Source organism: Coenobita brevimanus, chromosome 12, assembly GCF_032717465.1.
Source record: "Coenobita brevimanus isolate Jiangsu-jjx chromosome 12, ASM3271746v2, whole genome shotgun sequence".
Lineage (NCBI taxonomy): Eukaryota > Metazoa > Arthropoda > Malacostraca > Decapoda > Coenobitidae > Coenobita > Coenobita brevimanus.
The window spans coordinates 8,474,405-8,490,776 of NC_136965.1; the positions used below are offsets into that span (position 1 = coordinate 8,474,405).

General features: G+C 41.8%; 1 protein-coding gene across 1 annotated transcript in view; it reads left to right on the plus strand.

Annotated features, from left to right (window-relative positions):
• Positions 1-16,372, plus strand: part of LOC145413974 (oplophorus-luciferin 2-monooxygenase non-catalytic subunit-like) — a 29,473-nt gene that overhangs the window by 824 nt on the left and 12,277 nt on the right. The gene's annotated exons all lie outside the window — the stretch shown is intronic.

A 16,372-nucleotide genomic window follows, 5' to 3' on the forward strand; every position in this document is an offset into this window, starting at 1 on the left:
CTTTTAACGCCTCCGTCATCAGGGATGGAGAGAGATTTCTTTCTCTTTCTGTTTTAGTTTTATTGTAAATATATATTTCAGTGCAATCCTGTCCGAGAGACAATCATGCCATGCGCATGAGCGAATCCCCAGACTGATTTTTTTTTTTTAAATATATAATACCATCAATGAGAGTTTTTTGGTAATTTGCCTAAACATCGATATCATTACAAGTTCCGAATGAGTACTGTGGGTTTGTTGTTGCCGACGAATATCACACTGCTTATTTCCACATTGATTTAATCCATCTGTCCACTGTCTTTCGTTTTCCAGGACGCCTCCTGCCCTCAGTCTCACCTACATAGCCTTTTCATGTCACTTCAAACCCATGCTCTCGGCACGATATCTTGTACTCTTTGGCCACAGGAACTCCTTAAGTCACATCTTACACGAATCTAAACTTCTTATCATAGCCACCCTACGCACACCACGTACCTTTACTGTTACTTTTCATATCCAAGCCCATGCAAGGCTTCAGACACATAAGTAAACCCATTAAAGCCTCCCAGCAGCAATATGTGTCTCTTGTGTGTATTTTTAAAATTTTGTATGGCAGAAATATCAAGTCAGAACCTACAACCTTTGCATGTATGAGTCAGTAGGGTAAAGGCAATACAGTCCTGCAAAAACGCACGTATAATAAATTCATGCAGAAACGGATAAATTCTGGCGCTGTCACACCTTCCTCCAGTCCTATTCCAGCCTCTGTACTCAGATCTCTTTTGCAAATCAGGGTCCTGTATAGCACCATACATTACATCACTGGGTGCCTCTTCTTCATATACTCAATATATTCTCTCTGTCTCTATATGTCTGTCTGTCTGTCTGTCTTTCTGTCCATCTATCTCTGTTTCTGTCTCTGTCTGTCTGTCTGTCTGTCTGTCTGTCTCTCTCTCTCTCTCTCTCTCTCTCTCTCTCTCTCTCTCTCTCTCTCTCTCTCTCTCTCTCTCTCATACTGCACCAAAGACACACAAGCTCCTCAGTACTATTATGGCGTACGAACCTGATGGGATCCCTGCTGTTCTCAAGAACTGTGTTTCTTTGCCGACAGCCTACCTTGGTAAAATCTATGGCTTTTGCCTGTCACTTTGAACCTTTCCTTCATTCTGGAAATTTGCTGTCCTTCAGCATATCCCGAATAATGGTAACCGTTTCCAGCCCTCTAATTTTCGACTAATTGCATTAGTAATCTTATTTTTAAAGTACTGGAACTTGTTCTAAAAAGCAGTAAATATAACACCTTTCCAATCACACTCCTTTTTCCAATCTCCAGTATGGGTTCCGCAATGGATGCTCCACTGCGATCTTCTCATTTATTTTTCCGAATTGTGGCCATCCTCCTTTCGGGACTTTTGAGAAACTCTGCTATTGGACCTGACATCTCAAAGGCTCTCGAACAAGTCTGACATAAATCTTCAAATTCCAAATTGCCCTCATGCGGTATCTATCAATGCCTTCGTATCTAGTTCCCCTTCTGGTGGTTATATAGCTGATGTTGTAGACGGTCACTGTTCTTGCTCTTGAGCTATCAATAGTGTTGTTCCTCAGGGTTCTGTTCTGTCACCTATTGTCTTCTTTTTCATCAATGATCATCTGACTTGCACATGTAACTCACATTATGATGACTCCATCCTTCACCTCTACATCTGCTTCACACGGCATTCATAACAGCAGTTAATTTAGCGATCAGGGAATGAGGCCATGACACGGAATTTCTGACGTGGCTCTTATTTCTGACTGAGATAAAAGGAACCGTGTTCTTTCTTAATACAGCAAACCTCAGTTCCTACCTTTCGAAGTGCTACGATCTTCTGCAAAAGTATACTTTAACCTTTAACTACTCACTCCTAATAATTTATTTACTTATCATAGAAAGCTCATATTACCTCTGTTGCAAAATTTGCTTCCAAGGGATTAGGTGCGCTCAACCGACTATGCGTTTTTCTTCAACCCCTGCACAAATGTGGATTTTGCACAGGGGTTTTATTTGCCCCTTTGCAGAACTCTCACATGTGGAGGGATCCCCACACACAGCTCTTCTAAACAGAGAGGAGTCAAAGGCTTTTTGTCATATATACTCTCCTCCTCTTACTGACTCTCTTCAACTTCTCTCTCTCCGCTGCTCTGTTGCATCTTCATCTCTGTACTGTGGCTACTTCAGTTGTTACTGCTCCTCTGACCTGACTGCTGGCATCCCCCTCCATTATGGCGGGCGCTTTGCACCTGCCTGGCAGTGCACACTTGCCCCTTTTTCTGTCCAGCTCTATGATGCAAAAAATACTTGTTACTGTCAGTCATATGCGGAACAGGACAATCCTGGTACTTATCTTCCCCAGTCAGTTTTTTTCCTTCTGCCTATGACCTCCAATCCATAAATTGCAATTTGCCCAGACGTCTCGAACAAACGTTCTCTCTTTGTCTCTGTCTGTCTGTCTGTCTCTCTTCCTTCTGAAAAGGAACAACAGCGCTAAGTTTTAGTCTTTGATTATTTTTTCCTTGCATAAAGAGCCATATGTTGTTTCTATCCCATCACCAACACATTACGCTATTATTATGGTTCTCTTTCTCAAAGACAATTGCATTACTATTTTCTATCAGTCAGTCCATCTATATATCTACTTACCTATCTATGTGTCTGTCCATCCATGTATCTATTTGTCTATCTATCTTTATACCGTTGCAGAATTCCGTTTCTTAGAAGCATTCACAAATCTGAATTAGTCTGTGAACTTTCTGTATACTAACTAAGCTTACCATTCCGTAATATTAACAATTTATGTGAATCTTACTCTGATTTCTGTCATGATTACATTCACTGTTTCACTGGGTAACCAAGAGGATGTCATATACCACTAGCAATAGGCAACAATTCACGTAAAAATCTATCTGCTCTTCACATGTTTCGCTAACATAATTATAACAAAGGCAACGCTACGCTGTTAGAACCCTCCATCTGACCTTGCACATACGCCCACCTCCCTGCACACCTTACCAAGCGTATAACGGCTTTCACCCCCCACCCCCTCTGTATAACACAATGAAATGGAGAAGGAAAGAGCGACATGGAGTAGAAAAACCACCACCATCATCAAAATCTCCACTATCATCATCATCATCATCACCACAACCACCTCCACCATCATCATTATCACCACCAACGTCATATTCATCACGACCACCACCACCACAATTGTTATCACCACAACCACCACCACAATCAACACTACCACCACCGCCATCATGATCATCATCGTCATCACAACCACCACTACGACCACAACCACCATCATAGCTGCCACCAATATCATCATCAACGCTCTGCAGTTGCAAAATCTCCATCTGACCAAGCACATAGTCCCCACCTCCCTGCACACCTAACCAGCACATGATTCATACTTGTGAGTTTGATGCACCTGCACTACTGATTGATGGCGACACGGTAACTGGTTATTTATGCTGGTACTGGTATATATTTTCTTGCTTACCAAACGACATACAATGCACAATATAACCAGCCCATATTTTTCTGTCTGTCTGTCTGTCTCTCATCATCATCATCATATTCATTATGTCACTGCATGTCCACTACTGAACAAAGGCCTTCCCATCCTTCTCCATGAAATCTTTGAGTGAGCCAATCTCTGCCTCGTTTTGCCTGCAAATTTATCTATTTCATTTCTCGACCTCCTGTCTGGTCTTTTTCTGCAACACTTAAAAACTCTTAGAGTCCAGTCAGTCAGCCTCTTGCTCCATCGGTTATTCCTTATTTCTGCTCCATGACATGCCCATCTCCATTTCTGTTCTTTTATAACTTCAATGATATATTCCAATTTAGTCTGCCTTCTCACCCAAGTTGATCTCTTTCCGTCTCTCAAAGATATTCCTAACATTGGCCTTTCCATTGCTATATGTTTTAGCTCAGTTTGTTTTCCATTGATTTTGTCAGTTTCCAGGTTTCACAACCGCACGTCATAGCTGGGATAATACATTCATTTTATACCTTTTGTTTCGGACACACTGGCAGGTAACTTTGGATAAAACATCACTTTGCTTTTACATCAGTTCAACCTTAGCCCTACTTTGAGACTTTCTCTATTTAGGACATCAAACATTTTTTGTAAAATCTCTGATCCTCCTGAGATTAGGAAAATTTCATCTGCAAATCTTAAATGGTTTGTTTTCATCATCTGTGATGACTCCTTCTTTCTCCCAGTCTTGCTTTCTGAAAATGCTTTCAAAACATACTGCAAATAATTTTGGTAAAATTGTATCTCCCTGACGCACATCTTTATTACTATTAATGTTTTCTTAGTCCTCATGTAACTTAACTTTAACAGGTCCCTCTTTGTATTATGTTTTCGGGCAGTTTTACAATGTTTTCGTTTACTCCATGTTCCCACAATGAGTTTATAATTGCTATGTGCTCCACTGAGTCGAAAGCCTTTCCGTAATCGACACCTAAGCACAGTGGTTTATTGTACTCTATTACATTCAATAGTATTTTTCAATTAGCTGATTCATTGAGTGTAGATGATCAGTAGTCGAAACCAGCTTCGGAATCCTGCCTATTCACGAGGTTGGTTTCCTTCCAAATTAGTTGTTAATCTGTTCGTAAAGACTTTGGTGAAGACTCTGTAAATAACTGGTAATGTGTTAATGGATCGATAGTTACTAAGATCTTTTCAGGTCCCTTTCTTGTCGATCAAAACTATTGCATTCCACCATGTTTTGGGAGGTTTCTTCTTCCTCATGCATCGGGCAAATAAAGTGATGAGTCGGTTTTGAACTCTTACTCCTGCACCCGACTCTGCTACTATTCCATCTTCTGAGTCCTTTCCTTTTTTCATACTTTTAAAAGAAATGTTTACTTCATCTGATGTTACATCAGGTATTTCACTTGTGCCAGCTGAAAAATTAGCTTTTGGTACCATTGTCTTTGATGCATACAGCTCTTTGCAGACTTCAACTTTCATCCTTTTCTGCATTTTAATGACTTCCCCATTTTCGAGTTTCAGTGATATACTTTGTTGCTTTCCTAGTGCCATTTTGCTTCGGTTTCGTTTCAGACTTTTTTCCATTTTAGGAGGTTTCTCTGATCTGATCCATGCTTCTTTTTCTTTTTTCTTCTCTCAGTCTCTTGTTGATAAGTTTATTTAATTCGTTGCTTATATTTCATCTTTCTTTCTTTTTACTTTCATATGCTTTCTTTTTTTCTTGAACTCTAGGGTCGTTTTTCAATACATCTTGGGTTTGGTTGTATTTGCTTTCCTTACTACGTCCGCTGATTCTCATAACACTTTTGTTAGTGTATCATTCAACTCATCAGTGTCACACTCAGCATAACTTTGAGCCTGAAATCTTTTCTTTCTTATTTTTGTAACTGAAAGGCTGCTTTGTTTTCGCATAATTCTAACTGAGCATAAGTTTTATTTTCAATCAGCTTCTTTCTTATTTTGAAATTGATTCTCGCTGTGCAACCTACCATTCTGTGGTCACTTCCTATATTTACTTTGTTGTCAACTGTGACATTAGTGATTGTGTTGTTCTTATCTGCTGTAATGAAGTCGATTACACACTTTGTTTCTCCATTTGGGCTTTTCCATGTCCATTTCTCCATATTTTTTATGGAAGAATATGTTCATTACTTTCATGTTATACATTCAGCAAAATTTACCGTCATTTCATTTGGGTCATTCCTCTCTCCTACTCCGAATTTTCCTATACATGCTGATCCATTTTTGATTTGATAACTTTTGTGTTGAAGTCTCCCATGAGTACAGTATGAGTATATTTGGGGCAAGATACTCAGAACGAGCCTTTAGCTACAGCGCCAATTAATGAAAGGCTTCTCTTTGTACGGCAGGTCAAAGGCGCCTTTGATGGCACACCCGACTCCCATACTCAAATAATTTTAAAGGCGTCTTTGGTGTGCCTTTCCGCCGAAAGGCAACTCTCCCTTAGAAGACGACTTTTGATACCTTAGCCAATCACAGCAGCTTTATATAAATACGCTTAGGAAGTGTGTGCCAATCACAAAGCATAGATAACCTATATATATATATATATATATATATATATATATATATATATATATCTACCTAAAAATATATATATATATCTATCTACATATAAATATATATATATACATATATATATATAAATATATATATATATATATATATATATATATATATATATATATATATATTACGGAGATTTTGTGTAACCTGTGACTTCATCAAATCCCTGGGGAATTCGTGAAATGACTTTAAATTAGGATGGGTTAATTAAGGTTGGGTTAATTTAGGCTGCAGTTTGGTTAGGCTGGGATAATCTAGGTTAAGTTTAAGTTAGATTAGGCTAGGTTACGTTAGGTTAATTTAGATGAACGATTAACAACTTTGCATCTTTTTATATTAACCTAACCTAACCTTACCTGACTAACCTTAACTTAACCTCGATTATTCCAGCCTAACCTGACGACATCCTAAGTTATCCTAACTAACCTAAACTTAACCCCAATTGTCCTAGCCTAACCTAACCATAGTCTAAATTAACCTATCCTTAATTAGCCCATACTAATTTTAACTCACTTCACGAATTCCCTGGGGATTTCATGAAATCACCGGTTAAATTCCCTGTAACATGTATGTATAACAATGTTTTTGTCTGGCTGGTATTCCTGTTTTCTAAGCAAGAGAATTAGTTGCTATTTCATTTCCTAGACCTACTGGTGGATCAGCAGCTGCTATCCTAGGGAGAGAAATTTTTTTTAAGATGGGAGAAACACCAGCATTGCTGCATTTCCATTTCACCCCAAATTTTCCTTGATTTTGTTTGTCTGGTATCTTATAGGGCCAACTACAAGAGCAGATATGTCTCATCACATGCACAATATTCCCATAAAGCTATATCTTTTATGTCTTAATTGATTTAGAAAAATTTGGTTTTGTTTGGACTGAGTTCAGTTGGTATAAGACAGGAGGAAATCTGAGGAGATAAGTTTGTAGTTTTGGACAAGAAACTTTAATATAACCTACCAGTATCCTAAACTGACCTAACCTATCATAACCTTGGCTATCAAAATCTAACCTTCTGTGTTCAAAGAAACCCGTCGTGGATGTATTTTCCGCTGCTGCATGTTACTGTAGTGGGCTTTTGCACCTCCAGGTTAGATGCCATACCCTGAACACAATGAGGATTTGGTTTAATGCTCAAGGGATATTATGGGGGAAAGGTGACTGACCAAATAAAAAAAACACTTGTGCTAGCCAAACCAAAGTTAGACTGCCATAATCTTCATTCCTAACCACATACTTCACAGTACTTACTTATCAACCACAGCAACAAGAAACAGCCTATGATGTTACAGGCAATATGTGAAAATGTCATTTTGTGAATTCACTAGTCAATCTGTGAAATGGATTTTTATACCAGGATGACATTGGTTAGTTTTCATTTAAAGTAAGGCTAGGTTCGTTTAAATATGACTAGGTTGGATCAGATTAGATTAATTTATATTATGCTCTGTCCAGCTTACGAAAACCTAGTCAGAACTTTTCTTAATTCCTAAAAGATGGGCATCGGAATGCTATGACATACCCTCATGACAGGCACAATAGACTGGTGCGATATAGTGGGGGATTGTGGAGGTTGGGGGGATGATGGGTGGCGGGCTGGGGGAGTGATGGATGACGGGGTGGGGGTGGGGGGTTCGAGGGGGGTTGGGGGCTGGAGGTTGGGGGGATGGTGGGGGGGTCAGGGTAGGGGTTGGGGGGGTGACCGCATAGGCGGACACCCGTCTTGTGACCCTAGCACCGTCGGACAGCATATGCGGACACCCGTCATTTAGGGGTTAAACAAACCTATACTAGCAAGACCTAACATTACTCGAACATTACCCAACCTAACCTAACCCTTCTTAAATAATATTGTATATTAACCTCGTCTAACTACAACCTTCATTTATACTTGTATAACTGAGCTCAGCCCAACATAAGTTAAATAAAGTCCATTTAACAAACTGACTATAGGCTTTTCATAACATTACGTTTTCCACACATTCGCTGGAATATAAAATTTACCTGCAAACAGGCAACCTGACTTACTTCAGATCAGTAACTATTAGGATGAAAACTGAATATTTCCAAATACTATTTGCTGAAGTACTGCCCATACCTCTAGCTGAAGCTGGCGGGTTAGGCTTACGCTAGGAGTGACTGATCCAACAGACACACTGAATTGTTAATATACTGCTGAATATAAGTACCTATATACATAGAGCAAACAACTGTAACATTAGACACATGTTGGTGCAGCATGAATTGTATTATGCCTAAATGTGATGAAGACCCAGCATTCAACAGCATGTGCCTCTACCGCCGAGTTGACTACATCCACATACCACACATATTCCCCAGTTATGTCATTATTAAAAGAATATGGCATCTCACTACCCAGTAACTACTTTTGATGCAAACCTTTCCAATCCAGATAAGGTAATGAGGCATTAATTCATCTAAATACGAGCGAGGAGCACCACACACATCATCCACGACTTGTTGTTGTCCAGTAAAGGCGCCTTTTGATCGCTAGGGCTCCTCCGACCCTGGCGGTCCCATAAGGAGCCAACGAGTAATGTTTTCTAGTGTGGTTGCGCCCAACCGAGCTTTTGAGTATGTGCTTTTCACGAAAAGGCGATGTGTAAAGGCGCCTTTGGGAGAAAAGGCGACGTTAATCGTTTTGAGTATCCAGCCCCTGGTCTTTTCTTCATCCATAATTTGGGAGGGGTTAAATTTCATTTAGTGTTTTACGAAGTCCACATCCATCCTGAATACAGAACAGAACACAGAATAATGAACAATCTGATCAGAAAACATGTTAAACCAAAAAGGCCTCAAGACACTCTCGACTTCATTATCTATTATAAAACAAGAAAACTACAGACCTACATTTCAAAAAACGCCCAACTAGACAAACGTCGGACCTATAGGAGGGTCATGCTGTGTAAGAATATACTTGCAAACTAGGGAACTGTGAGTCCCTCTTCTCTTCATACACAGGATATTAAACCACTAAGCTTAGTCGAAGAAAAAACTGCACCTGCAGAATGGTACCCCTACAACCGACACTAGACACTGCCGCAGTACACATTCTAAGAGATAATACAGGTCATCGGGCACGCTTATGATACGAGAAGCCTACAAATATTGGAAACCCTTATCAAGACTACGACCCCCAGGATGAACCTACAGACAAGAGAATTCGCGGTCATCCCACCATCCCAACCAGTTCCTCCCCATACAAGTCTGGGACGGAGTGATGATATCTCCCATTCTCCCAAGACTCCCATATGTTGTTTATAACACCCCCCCATCCCCCAGCATAATCTTCCCATCTCCTCATTTCCTATAGATTATTTACCTACTCCCTGACCCACATAAAATGAATATTTTGGGCATCAAACTCATTCTTGGGGTGTGCCAGATTTATAATGGATACACAGTATACGGGCTAAGAAATGCAAGGAGCACATCACGATCACCTCTTCGGTAAGTAGTGCGTCGCATGATACAGCGAGTAACATGGATCAAGTTTTTTTTTTAATTTTTTTTTATTATTATTTTTTTTTAATGTGGGTAAGAAGGAACCAAAGGCAATGAGCCCACAAAACTGTTCCTTCCAAGAGAAAAACAATATACAAGAGAGAGCCAAATTCAAGATCCATTCATTTCAAGATGCCTTGACACACTGCAATTGAAAGACTGGAGATCATAGGAAGCAAGAAATAGAGACAGAGGGAGACAGTTCTAGAGTTGACCTGTTACATAAATGAAGGACTGAGAGTAACGGTCAACTCTTGCATTAGAGAGTTGGACAGAAAAGGGGTGAGAGTTTGCTGCTAGACGGGTGCTACGCGCCCGTTCTAGAGGTGGAGGAATGCATGCAAACAGTTCAGAAGAACAGTGACCATTGAAGTAGCGATAGAAAAGAGATAAAGATGCAACACTGCGGCAAAGAGACAGAGGTTGAAGGGAGTCAGTAAGAGGGGGAAAGTTAATGAGACAAAAAGCCTTTGACTCCACCCTATTGAGAAGAGCTGTATGAGGGGAGCCTCCCCACACATGAGAGTTGTACTCCACACAGGGGCGGATAAAACCCCTGTATAGAGTCAACAATTGTGCAGGGGCAAAGAAGGAACGGAGTTGGCTTAGCACACCCAATCTTTTGGAAGCAGATTTTACAAGAGATATAATATGATCTTTCCAAGACAAGTCCCGAGCAAATGAAACCCCAAGCATTTTCAACGATGATGCAGGATTAAGCTGAGTATTGTTAAGCATAAGTGGGTATACTTGTGGAAGATTTTGTCGGGTTGATAGGTGCAAAAACTGTCTTTGATGCATTAAAAACAACCAGATTATTTTTACCCGTCAGAGATACGAAACAAGTCAGACATTAGGTGTGCCATAGCCTCATCCCTTGCCTGTTGAAGTAACTGCTGAGATGGACGTTGTGGGAATCGAATGGAGAGGTGAAGGGTGGAGTCATTAGCGTATGAGTGGATAGGGTTAGATGTACAGCTTAGAAGGTCATTGATGAATAAAAGGGAGAGAGTTGGTGATAGGACAGAGCCCTGAGGAACACCACTGTTAATAGATCTAGGAGAAGAACCATAGCCGTCTACAACAGCTGCTATAGAACGACCAGAAAGGAAGCTAGAGATGAAGGCACAGATAGAAGGATAGAAACCGTAAGAGGGCAGTTTGGAAATTAAAGATTTATGCCAGACTCGATCGAAAACCTTTGAGATGTCAAGTGCAATGGCAAAGCTTTCGCCAAAGTCCCGAAAGGAGGATGACCAGGAGTCTGAAAGGTAGGTGAGAAGATCGCCTGTGGAGCGTCCCTGACGGAACCCATACTGACGATCAGAAAGTTGTGATAGGAAAGATGCTTTAAAATTTTTCTATTAAGAATAGACTCAAAAACTTTTGAGATACAGGATGTTAAAGCAATTGGACGATAGTTAGAGGGTTGGGAATGGTCACCCTTCTTTGGGACCGGCTGAATGAGAGCAAAGTTCCAGCAAGAAGGAAAGGTAGAAATTGACAGACAAAGGCGAAAGAGTTTGCATAGGCAGGGTGTAAGCACAGAAGCACAGTTCTTGAGAACAACAGGAGGGACTCCATCAGGCCCATATGTCTTATTAGTACTGAGGCCAGCAATGGCAGAAAATACATCAGCTGAAGAAATTTTAATGTTAGCCATGAGGAAGTCAGAGGGGGGAAGTGATGGAGGAACAGCACCGGAATCGTCTAATGTGGAATTGGAGAAGAAAGTCTGAGCGAAGAGATCTGCTTTATCAGTAGAAGAAATAGCTACACAGCCATCAGAGTAGAAAAGAGGAGGGAAGGATGATGAGGTAAAGTTGTTACAAAGGTTTTTGGCAAGGTGCCAGAAGGAGCGAGAAGAGTTCGAGTTAGAGAGTTGAGAGCATTTTGTACGGATGAAATTATTTTTAGCAGGGCGAAGAACAGACTTAACATGATTCTGGGCAGAAACATAAAAAAGATGTGATTCAGCGGTGGGTTGGCACTGGTACCTTTTATAGGCCCTCTCCTTGTTGCGGACAACATTAGAACAAGCGTGATTAAACCAAGGCTTTCGTGCATTAGTCAAAGGATATGAGAAAGGAATGTATGCTTCGATGCTCGAGAGAATAACCTCCGTAATCCACAAGGCACACCCAGATGGCTCCCGGCCATGGAAGCAATAATCATTTCAGGGAAAATCAAAGAAGTACTGCCTGAGGGCCTCCCAATCCGCAGCTCCAAAGTGCCAGAGAGGACGTTTTTTTGGAGGGTCCGCAGGCTGCACCGGAGCGATAGGACAGGTTAAGGTGATAAGGTTGTGATCGGAGGAGCCCACCGGAGAGAAAAGATTAACAGTGTAAGCAGAAGGATTAGTTGTAAGGAAGAGATCAAGTATGTTGGCGCTCTCTCCAAGGCGGTCAGGGATACCGGTAGGGTGCTGTACAAGCTGCTGTAGGTCATTAAGGATAGAAAAGATGTAGGCTTGTTCACCAGGTGGATCAGTGAAAGGAGAGGAGAGCCAAAGGTGGTGGTGAACATTGAAATCTCCTAGAATGGAGGTTTCAGTGAAAGGAGAAATGGATAGAATGTGTTCCATCGTAGACGTTAGATATTCAAAGAATTTTTGATAGTCAGTAGAATTAGGAGATAAGTAAACAGCACAGATATATTTAGTAAGAGAATGACAGGAAAGCCGAAGCCAGAGTGTAGAGAATTCAGAAGAATCGAGTTCAGGAACACGAGAGCAAGATAAGTTGTTGTGTATATATACACAACAGCCACCTTTGGCTTTGAAATGAGTATAGAGAAAGTAGGAGGATACAGAAAAGGGTTTGCTGTCAGTTGCCTCAGACAGCTGGGTCTCAGTTAGGAAAAGAAGGTGAGGTTTAGAGAAGGAGAGGTGATGCTCAACAGAGCGAAAGGTAGAGGAAAGGCCACGAATTTTGCAGAAATGAAGAAGAAGAGAGTCAGACAGTGGTTCCAGGCACCTTGAGTTGTCACCGGGAGAGGGGCTGAAGGTGGGGGCATTTATGGTTCCCCCCCCCTGGGGACTCCGAGGCTACGCTATTTGACGCCATTTTATTGAAATTTTTGGAATGGAAGTGTGGTGTGTATTGTGCATGTAGTTTGGTGTTGATAGTTGGAGAAACTTGTATTGGAGAGCATGCTGGTCTACTCTCTGTGTTACTGAGACACTGAAAAAGTTCAGCAAAGGGGGATGGTCGGGACCTAGTCCCAAGGGCTGATGAAACGGGAGCTCCAGCTCTCCCTGTCATCAGCTTTCCATCCACCTTGGGAGTACTGCCCTGCTCGACGAAACAACGAAATATACAACAAAATTTATACAAACAGAACAAAGAATTGGAAAATCTATGTAACATCACTCAATGATTCTACGGACCACTTTCGGCTCTATAAAACACTTAAAAGCATCACTAAGTCACAAACAATCTATCTATCTATCTATTTATATACCTAGGCTGCTTCCCCCAAGGAAAGGGAGGTAGCCGAGACAGGATGACTCACTCTCCATTTACTCATCCATTCAAACACATTCATTCGCATCTTAGCCCCAAAGGGGAGAACGGACAGATCCTCACCGCACCACACCGCACAAGGGTCAACTGGGCAATGCAATCAGTGACATCCGCAGCAGGGCCCGACAGCAGAACTGGTTTACCCCTGCCACATCATAACAGACCCATCCCCTTACCCGCACCTGACCTGACTAGCTGATCAGACCAAATGCGGGAGAATATCCCCTCAGGGCTGCGTCATCACTTATTCATTCACAATTTCTCTCCATTTATTTCTGTCACGCACAGCCACTCTTCCTTGCTCAACAGACATCCCTCTCGCATCCAGCGCTCTCTTCACACTGTCCATCCATCCTACTCGTGGTCTTCCTCTCAGCCTTACACCTCTCACATCAGATCTAGTTATCTTTTTCACCAATCGCTCATTATCCATTCTCTCCATATGCCCAAACCATTGCAACACCCTCTGCTCAACTCTGCCGGCCATCTCCCGAACAACTCCAGTTCTCCTTCGCACTTCATCATTTCGCACACGATCCATACGCGTCACTCCACACATACTCCTCAGACATCTCATCTCCATTACATTCAAACTTTTCCTCTCTGCTACACCCATATTCCATGTTTCAGCCCCATATAATGCAGTCGGTACCACAACACCCTCATACAGCCTTCTCTTTACATCCATTCTAAGCGAACGACATTTAAACACTTTTTTCATTCCTCCCAGCACCTTTCCTACTTCATTTATTCTAAACTTCACTTCTGCATCTATTCTTCCATCCACAGCAACATGTGACCCTAGATATTTAAAACAATCTACCTCCTCAAGCAACTCACCATTCAAAACTATATTCATCCCCCTACCATCTATCAACCTCGTACACTTCATCACTTTACTCTTATTCTCATTTACTTTCAATTTCCTCCTTTCACACACCCTTCCAAACTCCTCTACCAACTGTCTCAATCTCTCCTCTGAATCAGTCACCAGTGCAGTATCATCTGCAAACAGCAGCTGCTTCAGATTCCACTCTCCTCCATCAACATTTACCAGACTCAGACCACCTAAAACTCTTGCATTCACCTCCCTTACAACACCATCCATGTAAATATTAAACAACCAAGGCGACATCACACATCCCTGTCGCAGCCCCACTCTCACGGGAAACCAATCACTCACAGCATTTCCCACTCTTACACACGCTCTACTATTTACATAAAAACTTTTCACCCCTTTTAGTAACCTACCATCAAGTCCATACAATCTTAAAACAGTCCACAAAGCCTCCCTATCAATTCTATCATACGCTTTCTCTAAATCCATAAATGCCCAAAACACATCCTTGCCTTTCGCTAAATACTTTTCACACACTTGTCTCACAGCAAACACCTGATCAACGCTTCCCCTCCCTCTCCTAAAGCCACACTGCTCATCACTAATCACTCCCTCTGTACCCTCTCTAACTCTCATAATTAACACTCTACCATACACCTTACCTACAACACTCAACAGACTTATACCCCTAAAGCTAGTACATTCATACTTATCACCCTTGCCTTTATACAACGGGACCACACAAGCACTTGCCCAGTCAATTGGCACCATACCTTTCTCAAAGCACACATTCAACAATCTTACTAACCAGTCAACAATAGTCACTCCACCACCCTTCAGGCATTCCACAGCACACCCATCCATACCTGCAGCTTTCCCTGTTTTCATCTCCTTTACTGCCTTCTCCACTTCCTCCTTCGTGATCAAAGAATCTTTCATCTCTCCCAACACATTTATTCCTTGCACCCTTCCATCCGTCACAATCTCAGCCACCCTTTCCTCCTCTACATTTAACAATCTTTCAAAATACTCTGCCCATCTCTTCCTTACTGCATCCATCTCAATTAACATCCTTCCATCCTCTGATTTTACTCGTTCTTCCTTCCCAGACTCTCCCTTTCGCACCCTTTTCACCTCCTTCCAAAACATTTTCTTATTCTGCTGAAAATTCTCTGTCAGCCGCCTACCCCGCCTCTCATCTGCTGCCACTTTAGCATCACGCACAGCCCTTCTCGCTCTATTCCTCTTCTCCTTATACCTTTCATATGACATCTCATCCTTCCTCTGCAGCCACACTTCATATGTTCATATGCACGTCTCTTCTCAGCCACAGCCATACTTACTTCCTCGCACCACCATTCACTTCCTTTTCTTACACCACCACCCACACGTCTCACACCACACACCTCTTCTGCATGCCCCACCACAGCACTCTTAAACAACTGCCACTCCTCCTCCACGCTGCCATTTTCCCGATCTTTCATCGCGTTCCACTCATCTTTTAATTTCTCCTGATACTCTATCTTTTTCTCTCTTTTATCCAACTCACTCACTTTCAAAACCTCCCTGTCACACCTAACCCTCCTAGCTCTCATCCATCTCTTACCTACTCTTAACTTTCCCTCCACCAGGTAGTGGTCAGACATACCTCCACCCTCCCCTCTCAGAACTCTCACATCCAACAATCTTCCTATTACATTCCTAGACACAACCACATAGTCCATCAAGGCTCTATCAACAACCCTTCCACCCTCCTGTCTCACCCATGTATACTTATAAATATCTTTCTTCTCAAACAGCGTATTCCCAATCACCATCTCTCGCTCAACACACATCGCTATCATTCGTTCCCCATTTTCATTTCTTCCAGGCACACCATGCATACCAACTACACCTTCAACTGCTACATTTCCCACTCTAGCATTCAGATCTCCCATCATTACCACATTCACATTCGCTTCAAAACTCTGCAGACACTCATCAACATCATTCCAGAAAGACTCCCTCTCTTGTTCATCCCTTTCACTACCAGGCCCATATGCACTCACAAACACCCACAACTCACGTTCAAATTTCGCTTTCACCCACATCAGTCTCGATGACACCTTCTTCCATTCAATCACACATTGCTGAACTTCCGGACTCACTAACAAGGCCACACCTTCTCTTGCCCTTCCTCTATCAATACCTGACAATCTTCCATTCACACTTCCAAACATAGATTCCCCCTTCCCTTTCATCTTCGTTTCACTCAAAGCTAACACATCCAACTTTCTTCTCACAAACATTCTCCCAATCTCCTCCCTTTTAGCCTCAATCGTACTACATCCACGCACATTCATAGACCCAATCTTCAGGGTACGAGG